This window comes from Lissotriton vulgaris, unplaced genomic scaffold (genome assembly GCF_964263255.1).
Source record: "Lissotriton vulgaris unplaced genomic scaffold, aLisVul1.2 SCAFFOLD_4765, whole genome shotgun sequence".
In the NCBI taxonomy this organism is placed as follows: Eukaryota; Metazoa; Chordata; class Amphibia; order Caudata; family Salamandridae; genus Lissotriton; species Lissotriton vulgaris.
In genome coordinates, this window is record NW_028249998.1 from 96,478 (window position 1) to 119,934 (window position 23,457).

Here is a 23,457-nt window from a genome sequence, read left to right on the forward strand (position 1 = left end):
GGTCCTAGGATTCTTGATTCCGGTCCAGGAAAGACATGGCTTGGCAGTTCGGGCTGGACTGTCCCGATGAGGCACAGGGTCAAGGCTTATTTGCATATGGCCATGTCTGAACGTGGGTGTTGTGGAGTGCAAAAAAACGATGGATTTAGGGCCAAATTTCTGTACTGGGGTGAATGTATGACATTGTTCTGCATTCTGTCCATCAACTGTTGTTTTTGCATTTGTCACCCGAGTGGGATGGGTATGCTCAGACGTGAGCCCCATGCTTTCCACACCACTGGAGTCAAGCTATCCTGGCTGATGACGGCTGATAGCCAGAAACTGGTCCTAGGATTCTTGATTCCGGTCCAGGAAAGACATGGCTTGGCAGTTCGGGCTGGACTGTTCCCATAAGGCACAGGGTCAAGGCTGATTTGCATATGGCCATGTCTGAACTGGGGTGGTGTGGAGTGCAACAAAACGATGGATTTAGCCCCAGATCTCTGTACTGGGGTGAATGTATGACATTGTTCTGCATTCTGTCCATCAACTGTTGTTTTTGCATTTGTCACCCCGAGTGGGATGGGTATGCTGGGATGGGTATGCTCAGACGTGAGTCCCATGCTCTCCACATCATGGGAGTCGAGCTATCCTGGCTGATGACGGCTGATAGCCCAAAACCGGTCCTAGGATGCTTGAATCCAGTCCAGGAAAGACATGGCTTGGCAGTTCAGCCTGGACGGTTCCCATGAGGCACAGGGTCAAGGCTGATTTGCATATGGCCATGTCTGAACTGGAGTGGTGCGGAGTGCAAAAAAACTATGGATTTAGGCCCGGATCTCTGTACAGGGGTGAATGTATGACATTGTTCTGCATTCTGTCCATCAACTGTTGTTTTTGCATTTGTCACCCCGAGTGGGATCGGTATGCTCAGACGTGAGTCCCATGCTCTCCACACCACTGGAGTCAAGCTATCCTGGCTGATAACGGCTGATAGCCAGAAACTGGTCCTAGGATTCTTGATTCCGGTCCAGGAAAGACATGGCTTGGCAGTTCGGGCTGGACTGTCCCGATGAGGCACAGGGTCAAGGCTTATTTCCATATGGCCATGTCTGAACGTGGGTGTTGTGGAGTGCAAAAAAACGATGGAGTTAGGGCCAAATTTCTGTACTGGGGTGAATGTATGACATTGTTCTGCATTCTGTCCATCAACTGTTGTTTTTGCATTTGTCACCCGAGTGGGATGGGTATGCTCAGACGTGAGCCCCATGCTTTCCACACCACTGGAGTCAAGCTATCCTGGCTGATGATGGCTGATAGCCAGAAGCCGGTCCTAGGATGCTTGATTACGGTCCAGGAAAGACATGGCTTGGCCTTTCGGGCTGGCCTGTTCCCATAAGGCACAGGGTCGAGGCTGATTTGCATATGGCCATGTCTGAACTAATGTGGTGTGGAGTGCAAAAAAAACTATGGATTTAGTCCCAGATCTCTGTACTGGGGTAAATGTATGACATTGTTCTGCATTCTGTCCATCAACTGTTGTTTTTGCATTTGTCACCCGAGTGGGATGGGTATGCTCAGACGTGAGTCCCATGCTCTCCACACCACTGGAGTCAAGCTATCCTGGCTGATGACGGCTGATAGCCAGAAACCGGTCCTAGGATTCTTGATTCCGGTCAAGGAAAGACATGGCTCGGCAGTTCGGGCTGGACTGTTCCCATGAGGCATAGGGTCAAGGCTGATTTGCATATGGCCATGTCGGAACTTGGGTGGTGTGGAGTGCAAGAAAACAATGGATTTAGGCCCAGATCTCTGTACTGGGTTGAATGTATGACATTGTTCTGCATTCTGTCCATCAACTGTTGTTTTTGCATTTGTCACCCCGAGTGGGATGGGTATTCTCAGACGTGAGTCCCATGCTCTCCACACCACTGGAGTCAAGCTATCCTGGCTGATGACGGCTGATAGCCAGAAACCGGTCCTAGGATGCTTGATTCCGGTCTAGGAAAGACATGGCTTGGCAGTTTGGGCTGGACTGTTCCCATGAGGCACAGGGTCAAGGCTGATTTGTATATGGTCATGTTTTAACTGGGGTGGTGTGGAGTGCAAAAAACAATGGATTTAGGCCCAGATCTCTGTACTGGGGTGAATGTATGACATTGTTCTGCATTCTGTCCATCAACTGCTTTTTTTGGGCTAAAAGATGCAGCACTGGGTTCTCTCCTGACAAAAGGTGAATAAATCGGAATTCGTAATTCGGCTGATTTTACAGGAATATTTGTACGTTTCTCAGCAACTTTTCTGCTGAAAACCACACAATGGATTTCTATGGAAGGAAATACAAGTTACTGGTAAGTACACTTAGAATTACTTTTCAGGGTCAGTGCTGGGCTAAAAGATACTGCACTGGGTTCTCTCCTGATAACAGGTGAGTAAAACGGAATTTGTAGTTCAGCTGATTTTACAGGAATATTTGTACAATGGTGAAGGAAGGGGCGGGGCCTGAGGTGACATGTGTTCCATGACCCTTTTTTCAACACTCTGCAATGCAGCTCTGTGGCGCTTACTAGAAGTACATGGTGGGCTAGTTGGCCATCAGGGGACTTCAGGATTCAAGGGCACTTAATCCCGCAACTTAAAATGTGCCACAGGGAGCGTTTGCACACATGTCATCCCAGGCCCCACCCCCTCCCTTCACCACTGTGCAAACGCGCCCGTGGCGCCTTTTAAGTTGGGGGATTAACTCCCCCTGAATGTTGAGGGTCTCTGGGGTGCAACTAACCCACCAGCTACCTCCAGTAAGCGCCACAGAGCTGCATTGCAGAGAGGTGTACAAAGGGGCGTGTCCTCAGAACACCTCTCTGAAATGTAGCCCCCTGGCACATACTGGAGGTTCTAATACAGAAAGAAAACAATTTGGCATCAAATCAGCATGCATATGAAAGCATATCATTAACAACATTAATGGCGTACAGGGCAAGAGGTAGCATCCAGTAGGGAAAGACACGATGGGAAAGGAGAAATCATTCGCACTCATATCATAGTGAGGAAGAACTCCGGGCCCTTTACCGAGAACCAAAGTGTGCATTATCAGGGTCAACCTTCTCCCTCCCTCTCATGATTGGGCCCACCGCCTGTATCCAAATCACTCTCCTTGCTGTCAGTTACATTTTGCGTGGACAATTCCCCCTCTGCCAGCCCAGAGACACACACGGCCCGCCAGGCTAGTAAATATTCTTGCAACTTCTCATCCCTTCTGGTGAGTTTCATGTGGACATCCTCAGCCAAGGACCACTCTTGCACGTCTTTAAGCCAGATGGGCACTTCTGGGGCCGTAGCCCCATCCAAGTTATAGCTACCCTACGTCTAGCTAACACTAGCATTAACTGTAGCAGCTTATATATAAGCTTCTTTTTCTTAGGTTGCCGTACCAGTGCCAACAAGCAATACAAGGGTTTGGGCATCATCTGAAGGCCAGTAACTGCCACAGTTGTACCCACCACCTCCAACCAGAACTGCTAGACCAGTGGACAGTCCCATGCCAAATGTAGGAAGCCCGCGTTCTCAGCGGCACATGTAGGGCAGCCATCTCCCCGGTCACCAGAGATGCGTTTCAGGGACACCGGGGTCAAATAAGTGCGGTGTAGGAAGTTAAAATGTGTCAACTTAAACCTGGCGTTGCATGAGACTGAGCATGTGAGAGAGCCTACCCGTATCCACTGTGTCTCTTCTAGTTGGGTTGCAAGGTCCCTCTCCCAGGCCCTCCAAGACAGTGGTACCGGGGGATGAGTCCTGTTTCATCGCCTTATACAAGAGTGAAATCAATTTACGTCCGGCTCCGCAGGTGAGTATGACATCTAAAGTGTGCACCAGAGGTGGGATGTCCGGGTACTGCGGCCAGGTGACCTTCACCACATCCTGAATTCCCCAGAAGTGTAAGAATTGGCCCTGTCCAAGGCCAAAGTTTTCCTCCGCCTGCTCGTAAGTGATGAAGGTCTCGTTGGGGAAAAGATTAGCAAGAACTTCACACCCACCCTGCCTCCAAATTTGAAATTACATGTGTTTTCCCATATCTATGAAGGGGGCTAGTATGCAGATTAGAAGCTCCCTATGAAAGGGTGCCCTTGTTAAGACCCTTTCCACAAACCGCTGCCATACCAGTTGTGTGTCGTACGACATGGGGAAGAGACACTTCTGACCCCCTGCCCTGCATCAGTGCTTCTCTGAGTGCCTGAGTGTCTACCCTGCCAGAGAGGAGGCGTACTCCCAATTGTCTGCATCTGAAAACCAATGTGTTGCAGCTTGTAGCTGTGCTGTGTAATAGTACAAGTCGAAAAGCGGAGCTTCCAGACCACCCTATTCATAGCTATTAACGATAGTGTTGAACGTTACCCTACAGCGCCGGCCCTGCCCAAAGCAGAGACGTAAGTAAGGTGTTAAGAGTTTTAAAAACCCATGGAGACAATGGACATATTGAGTTCTGGAGAACGTACAGTGTCCTAGGAAGCATCACCATCTTAGAGATGGCCAACTTGCCCATCAATGAAAGTGGCAGGGTATTCCAGTTTGGTTTGGTTTCTTGTGCCTCGGTTCTACCGAAGCACAAGATGGCTGCCAACACTTCCTGATTTGAAGTGTTAACAGCCAATTAAAAAGCATCTTGTGCACGGCAGGGTGCCTGCAGGCTCCGCATAGGGTATGCAGACCCTCCGAGTCCATAGATATATATGTACTTTTAAATGTAATTTTCTCAGAAACTACTGAACAACAAATTTACACCAAATAAGCAAAAAACATGAGTCTGAACTGAGGACTACCTCTTTGCCAAATTTGGTGTAATTCCGTTCAGCCGTTCGGGCTGTAGCCGTGGCTAAAAGTCCTATGGGGAAATTGCGTGGGGAAAACACGTTTTGGGACCCCCTTTTTTCTCGGCCCCGCTTGACCAATCACCCCCAAACAATCAGGGAAGGAGCGGAACTGAGCTGGCCAAAGGTTTGGGAAATATTGCGCAGATTCATGAATCGATCACATAGTAAGTGAGACCTTTAGTGTCGTGTCCTTATAGTGTACTTGCCTTGCTACCGGATATGATCTCTCTGCATTCTATGTTGCTCTTAAATGTTGTAAGATGCACTTGTGCACTTCAAGGATAGTGCTACCTACGTACCGCAGGCCGCAAGGGCACTGCATTACGTAGACGGCAAAATCCATTTTGCAAGTATATTTGCCTCTGATCTTCTCCATCTTATTTGATAGGCCTACCTTGCACTTATCGCAATTAATTCCATGAGTACATGCTTTGCATGTAGAGCATTTTACAAATCCCCCCTTATTGTTCAACCAAGTTGTTTTCGGTCGTGGCTTTTTTAGCACATTGCTCACCAGGGATTCTCAAAAGGATCTAACTTTTCTGAAAGTAATCTGTGGTCTCTTGGTGACTTTTTTGTCCAGCACGGGGTAATTTTTGATTATATGACAGTGTTTGTTGAGTATTCTTCTCACCTCAACCTGCTGTTTACTGAAAGTCGTTATAAACCTGCACTGGTTCTCATCTTTCTTCTCCTCATTCTGCACTTTTGCATCAAACAGGATTTCTTCCCTCTTTTTCTTTGATGCCTTGTTGATACCTTGATTGATCCAGTCCTCAGGGTATCCTCTATCCCTAAATCTTCTCTTCAACACACTCAGCTCTTTCTGCGTCTATTCAGGTGCACTGCAGTTATGTGTAACTCTTAAACTTTCTCCATATGGAATACTGTGTTTTAAACCCAAAGGGTGAAAGCTCTGAGCGTGCAGCAAAGTGTTACCGCATGTAGGTTTTCTGTACAATTTAGTTTGGATTTTCCCATTCTCTACATATACTGTCACATCTAGAAAACTCACACTTTCACTGCTTATTGTACTTGTGAAAGGTTTAAATCATTTTTCTGTAGTTTACTGATGAAAGATTTTGCTTCACATTCTGTACCTTTCCACACTAGGAACAAATTGTCATTAAAACGACTCCAATGTACTATGTGGTTGTCCCATTCCCTTTGGTACTGCGTCCAGATCACCTGCTCCTCCCACCAGCCCATATGCAAATTGGCATAGCTGGGGTCGAAGCAGGTGCCCATATCAGTATCTAATATTATATATATATATATATATATATATATATATATATACTGAAAAAACCATAGGTTATAGATAACCCTGGGCGTAGTTCGGGGAGTCGGACTCCGCGAAGCTCCGCGAAGACGTAGTTGCACTCCGCGAACTACGCGTAGCTCCGCAACCATGCGGAGTTGCTTGCTGGGCCCGTTCGCGCGCCGTTTTTCATCTTCGGGAGCGCGGTGCGCGTGTTCGGGGCGTTGCCTGCATGCTCGGGATGGCTAGCGCGCTAAATTACCCCAGAGGTTTGTCCCGCCTGCTTGCGTTCCCTTATTTCCTGTCCCGGGTCACAAGTAACGTGGTCGCGTTGTGCAAGACATGGGCGGGAACTCATCTTCTCGTTCGCACTACAAAAGTGCGTGATCGCGCTAAATATCGCGCAAACCTACCCATGCGGTCGCGATGGGCGCAGCCATCTTGGATCACACACTCTGGCTATGGTTTTGGGCCTACTTTTGCATCCTGTTAAAATCTCTTTAATCCTTGTCTTTTTACCCACTTTTTCTAACTTTCTTTAGTTATTACCTATTTCTCTCTGTGCCTAGGTTTATATTTTTCATTTTATTTCTACTTTTACAACTTTTCTATTGCTTTTTACTTCCTTCTTGTTCTTTTACCTTGCTTCTTCTTTCCCCTACCTTTTTGTCTTGAACTTTTAGTTTTCTTCTACCCTCCACCCAGAACCATGGTCAAGGGCGCCAGCAGCAGCGGCGGCTCAAAGGGCAAGGCGCCAGTGCCCCCAAAAACTAGGCTGCCTTGCGGCAGAATGCGCCCCCTAGGGGTGAGGCCCCGCCAACTTTTTGGGGAGGGGGAGGTGGCTGCCCTGGTGTTTTTTATCCAGCGCTACCTCCCCTTGATGTTGGCAGCAGGTGGCAGGCCCGGCTCCGGCTACCAGCATATTGAGGAGCGTCTCCGGCGGTGGGTGAAGGTGCGCCGGGCAGTCTTCCGCTGCTCCGGTATCCGGCGTACCCATCATCAGCTGACCCACCGTTGGGCAGACATTTTGGACCGGGAGCAGGACCTGTTGGACCTGCTTGGCATCGAGGTTGTGGGTCTTGGTGAGTGGCTACCCAAAAAAAAAAAGTGTGTGTATATATCTCTATAGTAGTATAAGTATTGTTATTGTATCTTTGTAAATCTTGGCTGAATAAGTAACGCGATGACTGGTGCTCCTAGTTACATTTCCGATGTATTCCGTTATTATATCTATTGTAATTGTATGACACTGGTCTATGCTGCGCTTCTTCATCTTCACTGACTCTTGCGTGTTCAATTTGGCGCTAGCTTTTGCTGTTTATTGGTGTGAGATTTTCTTTATTGTAGAGAACTGAAGTTAGTTAATGCTATTAATAGAGTCTTGTCCTTCCTTTGTCCGTCAGTGAAATAGCCGTTGATGGATAATTGTACGTGTTTGCAATGCATATTGTATCATTTTTTTTTCACGGCCTTCTCTTCTGCATGAATACTCCTCTGGCAATGAATGCAAAAGTTACTTTGTTCTTCTTACCTCAGCCAGGGCCGGATTTAGGCATGTTCAAGCTGTGCAACTGCACAGGGCCACCAAACGCCAGGGGCCACCCCACCAATATATATCCTTAATTTAATAATCCTCAGAGGATGGATACATATTTGCGTGGCGGCCCCTGGCAGGGATTTGGTGCCTCCGGCTCTGTTCCACTTCCAAACACCCTGACTCCCCCCTCTTCACTGGCCTCCGTGCTCCGCCCCGACCTCCTCTTCCGGGCCCCCCACCTACGCTCCCTGGCCAGGAGTCCAGGACCACCATGAGCCTAGAGCCGCCCCTGCCTCAGCCCTCCATAGAACTGATGTAGTTTGTTTATTGAGTGGGTAGGGCAGCAGTAGCATTCAGTCAGTAGCAAAACAAAATATGATGCCATGAACGTACAATTTCGTGTTAGTTAGTATGCACAAAGTTAAGCATGTCTCCTCCTTGTGATCTATGCATTTTGCTGGCAAAAAATGAAAAAGAAATGGCTACTTACAGATAATTGATTGATTACCCCATTCTTGAATCTGTGGTGTTGTTCAGGTCTTACTGCCTCTGTGTTACTTAATAATCTGCAATCAGAATGTTTATGGAACATTTGATTTGTTTTCTCCAAGTACACTAGTCAGTGAATCATGCAAGGCAGTAGTCATTTGGTAGACCAATGTTTGTTTCTTTTAATGTTGTAGCAGTGGTTTTTGAAATGCTGTCTATGTTTCACAGCACTCAATGTTTTCTCTTTCTTTATTATTTCTTACATGAACCACAGAACCCAGGGGCAAGCAGAAGGCTGGGACCGAGTCGGCGGGTGAACGTGAACCACAGGCACATAGCTCCTCTACTGAGGATCCTGCTGCTGTCCCTAGTAAGTCCAACAGTGTTTTCTTTTGGAACAATGATATTTCCCTAACTTTCTAACGGAGCTTTTTTTCCAACCGATTAATGACATTTCACCTAACTAAATTTTGACAAATGCTTGTTTTTGTTTTATGTTTTCAAAATTTTGGGTATTACTATCTGTCCCTGCCTTTCTGTTCCTTGAAAGAGCCTCTCTTATGACTCTCTGTGCTACTACTAGACTGTCTGTAGGTAAGCTTGCCCTGTTGCCCACTCTTTAGTTAAGGTATCAATCTTTTCAAAAAATCTGTGATCGAATAGCGGAAGGCACAGGGTCCACTCCTGTCTTATGCTTTTTCCTCTGTAATGTCTCTTCTTTGCCAATTGACACCAACCAAGTATGCATCCAGATGTTGGTCTACTATTTTTGTAAGCGTTAGTAATGAATACCACTACTACTCTTGCGGGTTTTCTTCTATGCAGTCACATACATAACTATGTATGCACCCCAAAATTGGATGTTGTTGTTGATAGGCAGGTTGGACCTTACTTACTTACAGTCTTACACCTCAGTCACAGAACTCAGAGGAACCCACAATTCAATGAACGGCAACCTATATGGGCTCAGTCATTGGTCAATTATTCAATTACCCCTTTCCTGAACCCCAATATGAAGATGCCAAATGCTTTTATTACACAATCCATAACCTAAGTAACCCCCTTTTTCTCACTCTCTCGTGTAAGTCTACAAGACAACAGACACTGAAAATATACTTCCGAGACAATGTGGTACTTCAAAACCTTTATTTTGTTAGAAGTAACTAAGTAAGTAACATCAATGTTTTTAAGTTGTTCTGTGAAATGCGTCAAGGGCAGGGCCACCAGAAAAAATCCAGAGTTAAAAAGGCTGAATAAAAAGTAATCTACATTTGTACAGCTACCAGTGCACGATAGGGAAATGTGGGAAATGTCGGAGACCCCTCACCATTGAACGTATACTGGTTGCATATGCCTCTTTTTGGTAAGCTCTGGAAATCTTTGCTTCGTAGAAGGAAATCTTCTCATCTGCCGAAAGATAATGACAAAAGTGGTGCACGTTAGACAGTATGAAAACATTACATTACATACATTTATTCAACTTTTTAGCTGTCATGCTAAAAAAAGGTGTAACCTTGAGGCTGTAAGGAAATTCCACAATCCACATTCAAAAAGTAAATACAGGCCTTTCTATTTTCCGAACTCTTCAGGTGTATGCTTTGAACTATCATGTGGCCTCAAAGGCGTCTTCTCGTACTGCGCAACAAGCTGTGAGGTAGCATGCGCAAAACTGTAGACATGTCATTGATGTACAAACTGGTTAGGTTACATGGTTCAGTCTAACTTTCCAAGGACTAGACTAGAGTAGCAGTATAGATGAGATGAGCTTGGGTACCATACCATACCAAACAAATGCTAATATGTGTAGTGTGTTACTTACTCTGCTGTACTAGGCAATGTGGACTACTACTGATTACGTTGTACTTAACTGTTTTGCAGAACTCCGTTTTTGGTGAACAAGTACAATGGGGGCTGTGCATCCATCTAAAAAGGTGTACTTAATTACTTATTTTTATTTTTGCAGAACCGGTACCATCCACCAGTGCCGACGGGGGCAGCGGCGCTGCAACGGCGGCAGCAGAGGCGATCCCGGAGGGGAATGGAGGACCACCAGAGGCACCTACAGCAGCACCGGCAGCAGCGGGGGAGGAGACAACAACGGTGGGCGATGGTAAGTTACATTCAATAGTGATCCGCATTACTTGGTGGGTGGGGAAAACTTCCTCACTGTACTCTGATATTTATAATGAACTTGAAGTTCTACTGGACAATATATGACGCCACCGTTGTCATTACCAAGCTTAGCAAAAGCATTACCACCGGCGAGAATTGATAAAATAAGTTATACAGGCCTCTTCTATGTGACTACAACTCAGCTGTGAAAGGTTGGTGGTAGACTGAAAAAGTCTTATCCACAACATTACATGACCGCGATGGATTAACATGAGATTGATTTAAGTATGATGAAAGGAGCAAGGAAAAAGCTCCAATCATATAATATAGAAGGATACTTTGGAATCAGCAATGCAGGTGTTTGAGAGCAGTTGGATGCGTGGGTTGTTGTGGAAGCATAGAAAGGGGAAAACACAGCTGCCTGCGTGGGTGGGAGACACATCCAATATCGGTGGTTAGTGGATAGTGGATACTAGTGTTGGCAGCGGTGTTTTGGTTAAACCCAAAGGCAAGGGAAGGAGGGGACGACTGGATGCATTCCGGGTCGTTGCTGGCGAAACACAAACCACCTAACGTTTGTTGGCGATATAAAGAATGATAGTCTCTAGAGTAGACATTTACTAGTACTAGCTGGCCACTGTTAATTAATGTTAGTTGGAGACTGTCACTTTTCCCGGAAGCACAGAGTATATGATATAAAAAAACGAGATATGAAAAAGACAGGTGTTCGTATGTGACCGTTGAAGTACACCCATGCTACCTATGTTACTAGGGCAGGCATAATGCCGTGCCAAAAAGGCAGACAAATGAAGTATATAAGGCGTAGAATGTTCAAGATAGATAAAACAACATTTTAGGTACTCAACTTGCTTGCTATTGCTACTGTACTGTGCCGCCCACTATGTGTTGGATCCATGTTGTGTTCTTGATTTGCTGGGATTTTTGATTACAACAATTCTGTCTCTTTCTTTATAGTTACTCCTTCTAAACCAACGAGGAAGGAGCTGGCAGTCCGGGCCCGTCAGCGGAAACTGCAGGCCATCGTTGAGGCCTACCGCCGGCTGGTGGCTCAGGCCGAGGAGGAGGAGGAGGAGGCGGCGGCAGCAGCTGCTGCCTCTTCCAATGCCCCGGCCCCCAAGCCTGCAGGAGTACGTCGGCGTGGTCAGGCAGCCGCCCGCCGCCAGATTTTCCCCGCATCGTCCACCCCCCCACAACAACATGGCTGCCAATGTAGGTGCCGCCAGTTCCAGCGAAAAATTCTCCTCCGGGTAGCCAGGCTGGAGGCTCAAAGCAGTCAGACTAAAAAACAAATAGAGGAGCGTGTAAAGATCCTGGTGGATCAACACTTAAAAGCCCCCCGGCTATGAGATGGACCCTGTTTGCCCCTTTTTCAATCCTTTTGTTGGTGGATGGGAATTGGATGTTGGGTTTTTACTTTTTTTTTACATGACATTGAGCGTGGGAATTTGGTTGGGGTTAGGGAAGGCGGCTAGGGGGACAGCTGTGGTGTAGGATTTATATATATTTTATTTTTGTATCATCTTTAGTTATATATTACATTATGTTAAAATAAACGAGACACAAAGTTATGTTAAAAAGAAAACATTTGAAGTTCATTTGCGTTTCTTGTGGGGTTGGAGGGGGGAGTGTTTCACCAAATAATGTACGTTGTGCAACCTCGCAAGGTTTAATTTGGCCATGCAGGTCGGCGGACAGTGCTTTTTAATAATAAAATATATTGCCCACATCTTTAACATGCAAACAGATAGATGCAGTAAACCCTCACCGAGTTATATTTGTAGTATTAGAAGAACGACCAGTCTGTCTTGCGTTATACCTCACTGCAAACTTATCTTACCTGTGATTGCTGATGAGATGATGATGATTTATCATGAAGTGTGGCACTGCAAGGGCTGCATTTGATTTCCAAGACAATGGCGAAGAATCTGTGGTTCAGAATCAGAACTTCTGTGATAGTAGTAGACAGACCCTGCCAGTAGCGACAAAAAGAAAGAGACAGTCATTTGCGTGACAGACAATGTGGGGGTAGTATAAGTAAGTACAGTACATTGCATGGGTGACCCAATATTGCAACTGCTAAACTGAAACAAAACAATGGTTTTGGGGACTGGAAACTAAGTGCAAGAGAAGATAAGAAGTTCAACTTTACTTGTAGTACTCACGGCAACGTCAAACTTTTCTAAATCATAATGCTTTACACTTTAAACCCAAAAAATTACGCCAATTCATTAGATGCATTCGTTGTTTGATGTTAATGGTAAATTATTTGGCGTTATACACAGAGCTTGAGTTGGGAAGCCGCAGAAGATCCTGGCCATGCCTTGTTGACATTTCACTATTGTTGCTTTGACCACATCTGCCCCAGCAAGCGCGTGATCAAATTGTTGGTGTATATTTAATGTAAGAAACATCACACCTCAATGTAACCACGCAGCCCGGGGGAAGAGGGTTAGGGTTTGTTTAATGGATGGGTACGGGGGTTTTGGGAAAGGTTTGAGAAAGAAAAACAGTACGCATGGAGATTGGAGACAACAAAAGCAAAACAATGAAGACGATGATTTATGATGTTGACCCGCTAGCTAATGATTGTAAGCAATGGACGTAAGAAAAGGACACGCTGAATATGATTCTTGGTTTCCCGCAATCCAATTGCTTGATGATGAGGATTTGTGGTAAGGGTGAGAGTTGATGCTCATACTATAAAGCAGTGGGTGAAAGATGTCCAGCCTGAAAAAGAAAAGGCAAATACAAAAGAATGTGAATGACCTAAACAAATTTTAATACAGTGAAGATAAAAAAACAATACAAGAGGAGTAGTCGTATGAGAGGACTTTCAGACTGAGGCGGCTTGGATACAATTTGTATAAGTCTACTAGTTGCATATCATTTTTAATCTAGAAGTACAAAAAAAGACAGGAGCCAGCACACAACAACAGGCCCACGACGACACAGGTTTGGCCGTTATACAAACTGCATTTCCGTAAAAATTTCAGAGCCACAGAAAGGTGAATGAAATTGAAAAAGCAACCTAGCATTTACAAAATTAATCAACAAAATCAATGCGTCATTCTCAGTCATCAATCATACCACTATTGTACTCTACCACAGCACTGTGCACAAACATGTAGTAGCCTGGGTCTACTGTGCTGTGACTCTTATTTGTATTTATTTATTACCTTGTATTCCACTCCAAGAAACATCGTGCATCAATCAGCTCAGATCCAACTGCCTGACAGCAAAGATATGGTGGTCACCATCATTATCATCAGCAACTCAGTCTGTAGTGAGTGACTACGATAAATTAAGTCCTGACTGCATCTGTAGTAGTAGGAACACAAGTGCGTAAATAATTTCTATTATTAGTAAATAACATGGAAAAATTGGCTATCACGTGAGTCTGAACTGAAGTTACTAGTATACTTCAAGTCCATGCACATTAGCTCAGAGTCAGCAAAAAAATACATCCAATGCAATGCATGGCATCATTCATTTTTATACCTGTTTTGCTCTTCTCTTTCACTGTCAGAAGATTGATCACAGATGCTGCCGAGCCTTTGTAATGCGAGTCATCACAACAAGTTGACTTCAGTTGTGGATGCCTGCTCAAGTTTCTTTTGACACAGAAGAGTCGTCTCTGAATGCCTGCAGACAGAGGTGGTAGCCTTAAGAGTAAGACTCAGCAAGGCAGTTATTATGAGTTGCAGATTTCAAATGAAATAGAGGATGGCTGTAGTCATGTACGGTTCACTTATTATGGAGGGACTGTTAGAGGCTACATTATTGTTATTGTACTACACTCCATCTACAACATCAAATGTATGGCTGCCAAGATGGAATTGTATTGACTTGAGTGGGAGTCAAGAAGATGGAGCAAGACTCTGAGGAGTGCAGTCAACATGGAACATAAATGCACAGGCGTGCAACTCCAGGAGGTAACTAAAAAAGATACAGCGAAAATAAATGCACAGGTGTGCAACTCCAGTAGGTACATTAAAAGAATGAGTGGTGGGGATGGATTTGGTTGAGCTTTTTATTTTAAGATTAGCAGTTTTGCACCAGAAAGTCATTTTTAATAAGAAAATAAATAACACAAATAAAAGAAGGGAAAAAGTCACAATTTAACAGCCTATTGGTCAGGGAAGAGGTGCTCGTCCTCAAACTCTGTGGGTCCGGACAGCAGTAGGTCATGTAACCCAGCAGTGATGAATTCTTCGGGCTCGCTTTCTTCATCCTGCTCTGATTCACGTACAGTATAGTCTGGTGGTATGAAGTGTTGATTCATTTTTATCATTGTCAGCCTCTCGACGCTTTTGGGGGAGAGACTGGTCCTTTTCGATGTCACAATGGCACCAGCAGCACTGAAAACCCGCTCAGAGGCGACACTGGCTACAGGACAAGCCAAATACTTTATCGCCAGCCTGCTCAGCACTGGCCACTGTCTCCTTCTTTCATACCAATAGACCAATGGGCTTTGCTCCATGAACACCTCTGTTGTGTCATCCAGATAGGCCTGAACCATCCGCTCAGTGTTCATTGGTGCTCGGCTTTGCTGCTCCTCTTTCCCCTTTGCAACAGCAACGGACTTACCCATCCCCTTCTGTAGAAAAAAAGCAGTTATGCTTTTGGTTGTGTCTGCTGAATCAGATCGTGTAGGTGCTGCTTTTGGTACTGTTGGTGCCTGCTGGGAAGCGGACGCACCGCTCTCATGCTCTGATGAACTTGCCTGAGTTGCCTCAGGAGGATGGCTTGGAGTACTTTGACTGTCCTGGGCTGGCACTGTCAGGCCTTTAAGTAACAGCCGTTCAGTTTCGAAATCATTAGCTTCCACAGCTATGGAACTTTTGTAATTGGCAACATCCCCATCTGAAAAAGGAATGACTGCGCTACTGCTGACAAACAATTTGTACCGTGGATCCAAGATTGTTGCAGTTATGTAATTTGGATCTGACACAATCATTTTAAGCCTTGCATTTACAGATAAGCGGTTGCGTAAGGCCTTGGCCAAGGTACATGCATCAACTTTTTCTTCGTCACCTTCGTATGTTTCACAGACCTCCTTCAGCTGTTGCTCGAGCATGTACAACAATGGGATGGCTTGGCCCATAGTACAGTCCTCCCTGCTAACTGCACGTGTGAACACCTCAAAAGGTTGTAGCATCTCTGTCAAGCATTTAATGATGTCCCACTGCCACATCTCAACGGTCAGGCTTTTAAGATTAACAGTAGGATCCACTAATCTTCTTGACATTACATAAGCATTCAGTGTTATGTACTGCTCAAAGAGACGCTCAAGCATGAAATAAGTCGAGTTCCAACGTGTTGGGACCTCCTGGATCAGTGCTTTGACTGGCAAATTATGCTCCCGCTGAATGACGCGTAGCAGCTTCCGCGCTTTGAAAGAATGGTTAAAATGCGTGCATATTCTTCTGCAGATGGTCAGTATGGTGCTGACTTGGAGTTCATTTTTCAGAAAGTCTTGCACGACTAAGTTAATGCAGTGTGCCAAACAGGGTACCCTGAAATACTGTCCATCTTTCATTGCCCTCACTACATTACTGCCATTGTCGGTGGCAACAAAACCAATCTTAAGGCCTCTTGGTTTCAGCCATTCAAAGACCTTGCTGTTAAAGTCAGACAAAATGTTGTCAGCAGTATGATTTTTCTCCATACCAAACATGGCTACAGTTGCATGTTTGCGAGTGTCATTGAAAATCCCAGCAACGTCAAGAAGGCCTGATGTTAACTTGTCTTTCACACCTGCAAAAGAGATCCAGTGTGCGGTGATGCACATGTAATCTGCTGTGGCTTCGCGACTGCTCCACATGTCGGTTGTCAGGTGGATACAATGGACAACACTCTGTTGTAAGGCTTTCCCAATCAATCCCAGCACGTCGTGGTGTAGTGCTGGAATAGCAACTCTTGCAAAATAGTAGCGACTGGGAACGTCCCATTTTGGGGCGAGTGTTGCCACTAATTGCCGAAATCCCACTGCCTCAACAAATGAAAATGGGAGAAGGTCGAGTGCCAACATTTTTGCAAGTTTCGCATTGTACAAACGTGCTGTTGGGTGGTTCCGCTCGTACTTTCCCTCCTGCCTAAACATGCCAGTAATGGTAAGCTGCTTGGTAATTCTTTCTGTTCTGCTAGACGGACCACCTTTCAACGCAGACTTTTCACTCCTTGCCCTTGGTGTCTCCGGCTGACTCTGGTGCCACTGAGAAGTTGCTGATGCTGAGGATTTGGACTGCACCACTCCAGTGCTGGCGACAGGGCTCATTTGTGTACCACTCCCAGATAGAAGGTCATCGTCTCCCTCTTCTTCCATGAGTGGACCTTGTAGTACTGTATCCTCCCCACCAACACCAGTGCTTACATCTTTTAAGCTTGCAAGGTGGTTCTCCCATACAATTGTGTGTGTTTTTTTCATATGGGTTGTTGGGCCTCCAGTACCATAGTTTGTACCAATCTTACCACGACTAACATTGGTGTGACAAATGGTGCATATAGCAATGTTCTCCTGATGTGGGTGAACCGTAAAAAAATCCCAGACTGGGGAGCTAAACTTTTGTCTCCTGCCATAGGAAGAGGAGGACCCACTTCCAATCCCGGATGAACTGGAGCCTTTTTGTTGAATTTCCCTATGTGACAGTTCAGTACTAGTACTGCCACTACCTCCTTCTGTTGAGGTGGCGCTTGCGCTGGATGTCGCACGCTGCCGGGCCTTCGCTGATGCAAAAATGGGAGCTGGTGTTACTTTGGGCGCTGAGTGTGTAGGAGTTACACGTGCTATCTGCTCATCACTAATCGCAGCCCTTCTGGATAGGGTGAAAATGCTGGTCTCTACATCCTCTGCACCAGGAATAACGCTTGTGATGATGACATTGTCAGTGTCAGACCCGTCTTTATCACCATCAGTATCCTGTTCACCTACATCGAACTCCGGAAGTTCAAGCCTTGACGGATCCTTCCTTTTTCCCAGCCTGGTCTTAGGATGCCTCTCCTTTGAATGCTCAGTTCTTCGTTGTGGATGCCATTCCTTATCAAGGTCATCTGAAGGGATGCTATGCGAAGAACTCGATGCACTGCCACTAACCCTCCTTTCCTTTCGTAAATTTAAAGACAGTAGATCACCTCCAGAAGTGGCTTCCTCTTCTTCTTGCTCGGAATGAGGCTCTACTTCCTGAACTGCCCCGACATCGGGAGGAACAACTTCCACTATTGCGTGCGGAGACGGTGGTTGTTGTTCTTGAGGAAGTACTATAGCGTGCTGTGGTTCTTCAACAACTACTATTGTGGGATTTGGTTGTTGTTGTTGAACAACTATTGCGGGCGGTGGTTGTGGTTTTTCAACAACTATTGCGGGAAGTGGTTGTGGTTGTTGAACATCTACTGCTGGCGGCGGTTGTTCAGCACTTTCATCTTGCGTGGATTGTGTGCTACTTTGAGACAGCGATAAGTTAAGTTCAGGCTCAGTATCACTGCTTTGTAACACTAGGTTGGCTAACTCTTCGACCCTCATGTGCTTGGCCCTGGGTTGGTGGCTTGCCCCCGCTAATGCGGATGTGCTGGGCCTGGCTCCAGCTTGCACCACGGACACCGCTGTTCAGGCGTACGTTTTGGGGGCCCAAAAAAGGTTTGGGGGTCCATACCAGCCTTAAGTGACACTTCCTTCTTCTGTACCTTCTTCTCAGCAACTTTCTTGGTGGTGGAGGACCTGGTACCTGCTCTCTTAGGACCCATCTTCTTCTGATGTCAGCACACAGCAGCACTCAGTAGCACAAATTGCAGAGATGTGTGGTCAGATGAGTCACACACCACACGTGGCGTACAATTGAAGGACGTCCGTCTGGCAGTTGAACGGGCGATGGATGAAAACAGCCAGCACCTCCTCAGTCTTTTTCTGTGCACCTACAAGCAAAGAAGACAGAACACGTCAGTCAAACAAGCAGTAAGCCAACACATGAACAATTGAAAGACACACAGGCCAATGTATAAAACACAAAAAAGAAGACTAATACTACGAGCACCACAGCTCCCAGCCACATGAAGTCCCGAAATAACCAATCATAAAGTCAAGCAGGCCTATCATATACCAATATGGACAGAAAAAGGAGGATGCCTGCTACACATGAGTCATGACAGGTTAATGCAAGGAAAATCAAAATACCCCATGGCTAGGAGTTTGTAAAACTTCACTGCAAAAACACATACAAGCCATAAAATTATTACACACACAAAAAAGTTACCTACCTATCCCTGCCCAGACAACCAACTTGGAAATGCAATGGCATACACACATGCCGTAATGATGGTAATTAAATAGACCAAATAGAAACAGCTACATAAAGCAGCCCCGCTAACTAGTAACTAACTACCACCTCTGGGACTCTGGCCTACTATCAGATCAGACCAAAAGCAGGGAGGCCAATGATAAATGCACAAAGGAAGTACCTACAAAATGGCCGCCACCACATGGCCTGTCCAGGAAGACAAAACTACAACCAAATAACACATAAATGAGGACTTTTTTGTAGCACAGGGGACACATTAAACATTTTCGAGGAACTTTTATGCAACTCGGGACATATTGGTCGCGAGAATGCAAAATCGGCGTGTTCAGCAACGCGAATCGAGTGAAAAGTCGTTATCGCGTTCCCGAGCCAGTACATTGAGCGCGCGAACAAGACAAAAAAGGTACGGTCGCGTTCTCACACGGTGCGACGTTACCAAAAGTACGCGAACAGTATTCCTAGGGTTACCTACTGGCAGGGAGTGCCATATTGGCTACACACAAGCAACCAAAAACTGAAAGTACCACCATTACAAAAAATGTGAAGCAATCCAAAGCCATACACGGTGTAATTAAAGTTACACCACAAAAAGAGTTGATTAACTTGAATGCACCTATGGCTGTGAGTAGTAGTACCTACAAAAGCCTTGGATGGCTATGGCAAAAGAAGAGAACCAGGGAAGGACACAGAAAATGGCCGCCTCCATAGGGCCAGGAGGACAGGGACACCCAAAAACAACATGGAAAAGGGATGCACCCAAAATGGCCTCCACCACATGGCAAAATCAGTCACAAAGGAAGCATACACAAAATGGCCGCCACCACATGGCCTGCCCACCAACAACAACATAGCAGAATCATCACAAAGGAAGTAAGTACACACAAAATGGCCCTCACCACTGCATGAAAAGAAAGAGAGGACAGACAATAAATGCCTATGCCAAAGGGACAATGCTTAGCTTCACAAAATGGACACACCAGACACCACCCCCCAAATTGGTCACCCCAACCATAAACAAGAAATCATTACATAGAGGACAGAAAGGAACTGGGAGTGGCCCATGCTCCAGGAAGACAAAACTACAACCAAATAACACATAAATGAGGACTTTTTTGTAGCACAGGGGACACATTAAACATTTTCGAGGAACTTTTATGCAACTCGGGACATATTGTTCGCGAGAATGCAAAATCGGCGTGTTCGGCAACGCGAATCGAGTGAAAAGTCGTTATCGCGTTCCCGAGCCAGTACATTGAGCGCGCGAACAAGACAAAAAAGGTACGGTCGCGTTCTCACACGGTGCGACGTTACCAAAAGTACGCGAACAGTATTCCTAGGGTTACCTACTGGCAGGGAGTGCCATATTAGCTACACACAAGCAACCAAAAACTGAAAGTACCACCATTACAAAAAATGTGAAGCAATCCAAAGCCATACACGGTGTAATTAAAGTTACACCACAAAAATAGTTGATTAACTTGAATGCACCTATGGCTGTGAGTAGTAGTACCTACAAAAGCCTTGGATGGCTATGGCAAAAGAAGAGAACCAGGGAAGGACACAGAAAATGGCCGCCTCCATAGGGCCAGGAGGACAGGGACACCCAAAAACAACATGGAAAAGGGATGCACCCAAAATGGCCTCCACCACATGGCAAAATCAGTCACAATGGAAGCATACACAAAATGGCCGCCACCACATGGCCTGCCCACCAACAACAACATAGCAGAATCATCACAAAGGAAGTAAGTACACACAAAATGGCCCTCACCACTACATGAAAAGAAAGAGAGGACAGACAATAAATGCCTATGCCAAAGGGACAATGCTTAGCTTCACAAAATGGACACACCAGACACCACCCCCCAAATTGGTCACCCCAACCATAAACAAGAAATCATTACATAGAGGACAGAAAGGAACTGGGAGTGGCCCATGCTCCAGGAAGACAAAACTACAACCAAATAACACATAAATGAGGACTTTTTTGTAGCACAGGGGACACATTAAACATTTTCGAGGAACTTTTATGCAACTCGGGACATATTGGTCGCGAGAATGCAAAATCGGCGTGTTCGGCAACGCGAATCGAGTGAACCATATATAGTTAGGAATTAGCATTTACAAAACCTTAATTTACTCGCACAAAACCATTGAAATTCGCATATATAGTTAGTTGCGCTAACTATATATCGCGCACCCGCAATCCACTGCTGATGATGTCACATATTACATCATTCATGACATGGTCAGTGACATCACTGATGACATCACTGATGACATCATCCAGTGACTGTATGTTTCTGTAAAGTTAAAATATGTCTTACATATTGAAGAATGAGTGGATGTATAAGTGTCTGGATGAAGGATTTAGTAGGTGCATGACTGACTGTATGAGAGAGTGATTAAATGTGTCTCACTGAGTGCATGGGTTAGTGACTAAACTGTCTTAATTTCTGCATCATTATATCTGTTGTTCTGTAAACTGCTGCATGTGTTGATCAGTAGCTATATGAGTAACTTATGGGTTATTGTTTGGTTGCCCAAGTATTTGTATGGGAGACTGAGTGTGTGTGTGTGGGTGGCTGGGAGGTGTGTGACTCTGTGCATGGATGTGTGAGCAGTTGATTCACTAGATGTATGGGTTCAAAAGTGCATGTGGAAACAGCTGTATGGGTGGTTGACTGTGTGCATGAGTGTATTGGTGAGTGAATGGATATCTCAGTGCTACATGTCAAAGTAAGTACATATGTAAAACACAGTACATGTGAGAGTTGACATATATAAATAACTGTGCATAAGAGCCAGTGAATGTGTGAGTGGCTGTATGGATCATTGTGAACTTGTATCAGTGATTGTATAAGAGAGTAAATATGTGTTAGAATATGTTTCAATAAGTATGGTGTGTATAACTGTATAGTTGAGGAAATGGAGGTGTGATTGATTCAGTGCATGACTGACTAGGTGTGTGAGTAACTCCATGGATGAGTGATAGTCTGTGAGTGTCTGTTTACTCTGAATGTATCTAAGGTTATATTAGAGTCTGAAGAGGTTGATCGTATTATCACATGATTGATGTCATCAGTGATGTCATCAGTGATGTCATTTGGGTTGTCATCAGTGATGTCATCAGTGATGTCACTGACCATGTCATGAATGATGTAATATGTGACATCATCAGCAGTGGATTGCGGGTGCGCGATATATAGTTAGCGCAACTAACTATATATGCGAATTTCAATGGTTTTGTGCGAGTAAATTAAGGTTTTGTAAATGCTAATTCCTAACTATATATGGTCTATAACCTATGGTTTTTTCAGTGAATTTCAATGGTTTTTTAATAGCAAATATGAAAAGCTGTAAAATGTCAAGTACGTGGTAGGTAAAAACATTTTCGTATTTATGCACGCTGATGTGCTTTGAACGCTGCCCCCCTCCTCTTTTCTTTTAAAAATTGGAAGAAACAAAAAGTATTCCCTTCCATAAATAACCCAAGACTTTTATTTTGTTATGGCAAGGGAACGAAATAGAGAATAAACTATAGTTGGTCACCATGGGGTTTAAAGAAGGGATGGTTCTTCACCAGATTAGATATTTACCCAGACCCTCATTCTCCAATGTGATGAACTAGGCTAAAATTCTTCTGGTGCCTGCACCCTGTCACAGAATATCACCCTAAAACATGGAATCTCCCAAACACCAGATTGAGTTGAACCCCACAGTAAGCCTTATTTCTTCAGGGCCTCAGAATTTCTTTTGCTTTGCTCATGGAAATTGTGGGATATAGGAGAGATAAGGTGTCACCATTAAGAAAGGGTAGTATTTAAATTTGCATATCAATTATGTTAAACCTTTTAGACATATGATATGCTAGCTTGAACTTATGCTTTACATTTGAAGCTGAATTCAACAGCTTAAGTAAGTAGGTTTTCGTAGTTGTAACTTTAAAGGGTGATCTAGCAAGCTGTAAAGATTTTCTAAAACAGTGGAGCGTATTTAGTTTTTTAATGTACATGTTTATGAAACGATTACACAAATGAAACATTTGTGAGTTTTAAATTTCCGGAGAAGTATAATTCACCAATAGCTTTCTCTGTAGATGTTTTTCCATTAACAATCCCAGTTCCATCACCCGCCCAGGATATCACTACTGTTAGTTGTCATTGTTGCTTCTGTTTTAATAAAAAATGTTTTAAGGTGTTTACTGTTTTTGTTGAGATGTATATATTTATAAGTTATTAAAGTGTTATAATCCTACTAATTTTTTATCGATTATTGCTCTTTGAGATATTCCCTGTCTACAAACAGAGAAGAATAGGAATATTCTGTCGCCCTTTGCAGATAGTGAAGGATAGGTAATGCGGACTTTTGTCCCCCGTTGTAATCCATCATGCCTGTTTTTCTCCCCACTGATTGATTGATTGGCTGGACATTTATTGTTCAAGGAATAGTTCTTTCGAGGTATTCTCTGTTTGCAAATAATGTGGAATAGAAATAGTCTGTCTAGTCTTTGCAAGTAGTGAAGGGTGGGTAATGCGGACCTTTGTCCCCCGTTGTAATCTGTCATGCCCATCTACTCCCCACTGATTGATAAACTAGTTCCACCGGGACCATTTATTAGAGGAACATCATCTGGCTCAACCAGAGGGTACCCCTAATAAAGAAGACATATGTAAAATACGAAGTAATCACTGTATCCTGTTAAACAGAAACTTTAGCATGAAACACACTTGAAAAGGAAGGGAAAGAAATCGAACAAAATCAGTAGGCCACTGATGAGTTTTTGACTTCGCTAGAAATAAGAAACATGAAAGTGGTGAGAGAAGCCAAGCTTGACGTTACGGCAGCCACGAGGTAGCTAGGCTCTGCCACCCCCCCACTGCTCCAAGCATGTCTGTC

General features: G+C 44.7%; 1 long non-coding RNA gene across 1 annotated transcript; it reads right to left on the reverse strand.

Moving 5' to 3' along the window:
• Nucleotides 1-12,872: 12,872 nt before the first annotated feature.
• LOC147663428 (uncharacterized) lies at nt 12,873-13,910 on the reverse strand. Its single transcript, XR_015305314.1, has 3 exons — nt 13,766-13,910; nt 13,444-13,585; nt 12,873-12,994 (listed from the first exon to the last, which is right to left on the reverse strand). It is a non-coding gene; the product is annotated as an uncharacterized LOC147663428 (long non-coding RNA).
• Between the last annotated feature and the right edge of the window lie 9,547 nt (nt 13,911-23,457).